Below are 5,223 nucleotides of genomic sequence, written 5' to 3'. Positions count from 1 at the left end.
CATGTCCTCCTCACTCTCTCCAGGTTCGGCCATGTTGGTCATGGTTATGGCCTTGCACTCTCTCTTGGGATTTTCTTCTGTATTGCTTGGGAGAGTGCTAGGAGGAGTTTCAGTAACCGTTTTACTCAGCTGACCCACTTGTGCCTCTAATTATTCTAATTGAGGATCTTGTTTCATTTATGAAACTTAGTGTGGTCTTAGATAGATCAGAAACCATGGTTGCTAAGCCAGAACGATTCTACTCAGAGTTCTTTGTCTGTTGCTGAGAAGATGATGGAAAAGACATGCTATTGCCAAACCTGTTTCTCCCACCATTATTGTTACTGAAGCCTTGTTGAGGCTTCTGTTGATCCTTCTATGAGAAATTTGGGTGATTCCTCCATGAAGAATTATAGGTGTTTTCATAGGGTTCTCCAATGTAATTTACCTCTTCCATTACAGGATTCTCAGGGTCATAAGCTTCTCCTTCAGAGGAGGATTCTTTAACACTGTCGGATGCAGCTTGCAATCTAGTCAGATTCTGAGAAATCATATTGACTTGCTGAGTCATATTTTGTTTTGAGCCAATATGGCATTCAAAGTATCAATCTCAAGAACTCCTTTCTTCTAAGTGTCCCATTGTTTACATGATTTCATTCAGAAGTGTACATGAACTGGTTATTTGCAACCATTTTAATGAGTTCTTGGGCTTTTGCAGGCATTTTCTTCAGATGAATAGATCTGCCTGCAGAACGGTCCAATGACATCTTGGATAACTTAGACAGACCATCATAGAAGATACCTATGATGCTCCATTCTGAAAGCATGTCAGAAGGATACCTTCTGATCAATTGCTTGTATTTTTCCCAAGCTTCATAGAGGGATTCATCTTCCTTCTATTTGAAGGTTTGAAGTTCCACTCTAAGCTTACTCATCTTTTGAGGTGGAAAGAATTTGGCTAAGAAGGCATTGACTAGCTTTTTCCAAGAGTTCAAGCTGTCTCTAGGTTGTGAGTTCAACCATATACTAGCTCTGTCTCTTATAGCAAAAGAGAAAAGCATAAGCCTGTAGACCTCGGGATCAACTCCATTGGTCTTAACAGTGTCACATATTTGCAAAAATTCAGCCAAGAACTAATGAGGATCTTCCAATGGAAGTCCATGAAACTTGCAATTCTGTTGCATCAGAGAAACTAATTGAGGCTTATGCTCAAAGTTGTTTGCTCCAATGGTAGTAATAGAGATGCTTCTCCCATAGAAGTCGGGAGTTGGTTCAGTAAAGTCACCAAGCACCTTCCTTGCATTGTTGGCATTGTTGTTATTTTCAGCTGCCATGTCTTCTTCTTTTTCAAAAATTTCTGTCAGGTCCTCTCTAGAGAGTTGTGCTTTAGCTTCTCTTAGTTTCCTCTTTAGTGTCCTTTCAGGTTCAGGATCAGCTTCGACAAGAATGCCTTTATCTTTTTTCCTACTCATATGAAAGAGAAGAAAACAAAGAAAGTATAGAGATTCCTTGATGTGTCAGAGGAAAGGAAGAATAGAAGGATGAGGTAGATAAAGAAGAATTCGAACATGTAAAGAGGGGAGAGGGTTCAAATTATTAAGAGAGGAGGAGTGTTGGTGATTAAATAGAAAGAGATGAGAGAGGGAATTTTCGAAAATTAAAAAGGATTTTTAAAAAAGTGGTTAGTGATTTTCGAAAATTGGGAATGGAAAAGTGGTTAGGTGGTTTTGAAAAAGCTAAGAAATAGTGATTAGTTGAAAAAGATTTGAAAATAATTTTAAAAAGATAAGAAGTTAGAAAAAAAGTTTGAAATCAAATTAAAAGAGATATGATTGAAAAAATTTGATTTTAAAAAGATATGATTGAAAAGATATGATTGAAGGAAATTTGATTTTTAAAAAGATATGATTGAAAAGATATGGTTGAAAAAAGATTTGATTTTTAAAAATGATGACTTGACTAACAAGAAATTAAAAGATATGATTATAAGACTCAAATATTGAACCTTTCTTAACAAGAAAGTACAAACTTGAAATTTTTGAATCACAACATTAATTGTTAGCAAGGATTTTCGAAAATATTAAAAGAAAATGGAAAAAGATTTGATTTTGAAAAAGATATGATTAATATGAGAGGGTATGAAAAAGATAAGATTTTGAAAAATTAGTTTTTAAAACTTGAGAAATTGACAAAGATTTGAATTGAAAACAAAATTTCCTCCTTGGTGTTATCCTGGCGTTAAACGCCCAGAATGGTATACGTTTTGGCGTTTAACACCCACTCACTACAAGAAAAATACCCATTCAGGTACACTTGAAAAGTGTAGCCAAAAGTGGAAAAAAAATGATGCCTTAGGCTACGGCTACGCTTTTTGGGCTACGGCTACGCTTTTTGGGGTGATTCCTATTCAGCCGTTGCCTATTCTCAAAGGCTACGCTTTTCTACACCAAGGGCTATGCTTTTGGCGTTTGGGAATAGGCTATGCTTTTCAAGTGATGCTGTGCATGACCAAAGGCTACGCTTTTCAGCTTCCATTCTTACTAGAATAGGCTACGCTTTTCAACACTATTGCATCACCTGTCAAGCGTAGCCACATTATATTCCATGGCTACTTTTTATAAGTGTAGCCTTAGGTCCCTCGTTTTTTTTCATACTATAGCTACTGTATATAAATGTAGCCTTAGGTCCGTTATTATTATTTTTTTATTTTATATATATATATATACAATAATTCTGCATTTTTAATTAAATGAGCTAAATATTATAAAATAAAAATAAATACATAATTATACTAAATAATTTTTTTAAATAATAAAAATTATCTGTAACCAAAATATATTTATAATAATGATCCAAAAGTACTAGAATAATGTTAATTTTAAATATTCATACATCTCATTAAAATAAACATAGCCATATCAAAATAACTATGATATCACTTAGAATTTACTACTAATACTCTATAAAAAACTAAAATATTTTATCCTACATAAGTATCTTTTAATAAAAGTCATTAGTCAACTATACATGTATCCATTCCCAACACTACTCTATCTTAGCCAATAAACCACAATAATAATCAACTTAATCTTCATTATCATCATCCTCAATATTATCCTGCATAATTATATAGAAAAGTAATAGAAAAGTAATTAGAAAAATATTTATAATGACATTTGCGATTATAAAAATTAAAAAACCAGACTGAAAACTATCAATGACTGATATCATTAATCCTTTCTGTACCGTGTACAAGTTTCACCAATGCATAGTAGTGTTTTACAAATCCAAAATTAGAATTCAAAGATCAAAAATGTATAAGCTATAAACCATAAGATAAAGAGCTATAATTTAAAAAATCATCACCCTAGCAGTTAGACAAAAATCCCCTGCCTCCCACCACAATGCCAAAATCAGAACTGTTGCCACAAAGTTTCCCTATTCTCTTCACATTTGAAAAGTTGAACTCTCCTACACAAGCCAATCTAGAATTATTACTCCTCCAACTACTACTACATGCAACAGCAACATATAGAACATGATTAGGACTAGCACCTAAAAACTAAAATTTTAATATATTATTATCATGTTATACATACTATATCTGCTGTTGTAACATTTTTTTAAATTAAAACTAATAACTTTAATTTGAAAATACTAATACTATAAGTCTATAACCATAGCTAGTATTATTTGCTTTTTATCGGCAGATGAATAAAAAAATAGGGAAAATTCATATATACCAAGTCATCCCATGTTTCTTCTAGTTCATGGTGAAAGGAAAAGAGCCAAAAATAGCAATATAGCTTTCAGCCATAGCAAACAGAAGTGCACAAAATCAGAAATACAACAACCAGAATTGTACAAACAATTTTCAGCCACAAACAAACGGAAGTGACACACATATCATTGCAAGAAGTCAGAGGAGGAGATATGTGCTCAGTTTTACAGGGGAACAAAGTGAAACAGACCCAATAAACCAACCAAATTAGCAATTAGCAGTTGAATAATTTTCTTTTTCCAACCAAGCATAAATCATCACCTTAGTCGCAGCTTCCAGGCTTACAAGGTCTAAGTGGAAGTCAAGCAGTCCAGGCGACCTATCAGCTAGAACCTAGAGCCAAAATAGGAAAATGGAAAGAAGGTAAGTGATCAAATGATATATTCCTTTAGTGCAATTGTTATTATACCTTGCAAAGATAGTGCATCAGTGTCATCTTATTGTTAGAAGCACGAGTGTCAGTAAGCTTTAAAAGATTATCCTACTTGAATCCAATTGCGGATCTGGCAAGCAACTAATGAAGTAAACATCTATATATGTCAGAACACAAGTTAGATATATCAGCTCACAAAGAAGGAATGTATAATTTGTACTCATTTTTATTTTATATATCGAAACAAAACACATCTTTTCACCGTTGGATAGAATGTGTGATCTGCATATGATAAGTCTACACCTTCAACCAATGGTAGAAAGGTATGTGCCAGTTTGTAAAATGAGCACACAATATATTTTTCTGTAATAATGACACTTGAAAGCTAAAATGAGATAGTCCACAATAACATGCTGCACATCCTTCAACTATGAAATTTAATATTTGGTACCTATAATAATCTGGATTTGGCATAAAAGTAGAAGTGTTTAGTAAACCATAGTTTCCTCCAACCAAACTTTTTTCTGCAGTATGTTCTGGTGTCATAAACAGTTGACATTCCAAGCTGATCCAAATACCTGTGTTATGATGTATTAACATTAGAGTAAATGCTTGTAGAATCTCCAATGACAAAAAAATTAAAAAATAATAAAAAAAATTCAAGGTGAGTTAGTTAAACTAACCAGAAACTGTAGACAAATGCATCAGACACAAGATGGTGGCCATTGTTGTAAGCCCCTCCTGCCTCACCAACCCATGCTTTTGCTTTGGTTGCTGATTTTTTAAGTATGTTTTTTAGGCCACTGAATGTGCTAGCCACTCCATCAAGATATGATGGATCAAGAATTCTTTCAATTAGGTGCTCATCAACTCCTGTATGTAAGATAAAGTAGTAGCTTTTGTTATAACCAAAATTCATAAACATTTGTCAAATATTATAACAGTAGTATTCCTTTTTGGTGGATGATACCTGCTCCAAGGTTATATATGTGGTGAGATACCACATCAACAGATTTACCAGATTTGTTTACAAATTCCTGGAACCAGTTTGCATCATAGAAGCCACCGGGAGCAATGATCAGTGGCTTAT

The 5,223-nt window shown here is 33.6% G+C and overlaps 1 long non-coding RNA gene and 1 pseudogene across 1 annotated transcript; both read right to left on the bottom strand.

Annotated features, from left to right (window-relative positions):
- Positions 1 to 2,878: 2,878 nt before the first annotated feature.
- Positions 2,879 to 4,271, bottom strand: LOC107469949 (uncharacterized). The gene is made up of 3 exons (XR_001588279.3): positions 4,170 to 4,271; positions 4,022 to 4,093; positions 2,879 to 3,096 (listed from the first exon to the last, which is right to left on the bottom strand). It is a non-coding gene; the product is annotated as an uncharacterized LOC107469949 (long non-coding RNA).
- A 3-nt stretch (positions 4,272 to 4,274) lies between these two features.
- Positions 4,275 to 5,223, bottom strand: part of LOC107469946 (heparanase-like protein 3) — a 23,340-nt pseudogene continuing 22,391 nt past the window's right edge.

The sequence above is a fragment of the Arachis duranensis genome, chromosome 10 (genome assembly GCF_000817695.3).
Source record: "Arachis duranensis cultivar V14167 chromosome 10, aradu.V14167.gnm2.J7QH, whole genome shotgun sequence".
NCBI classification, from domain to species: Eukaryota; Viridiplantae; Streptophyta; class Magnoliopsida; order Fabales; family Fabaceae; genus Arachis; species Arachis duranensis.
This window is presented reverse-complemented; position numbering and strand designations above follow the sequence as displayed.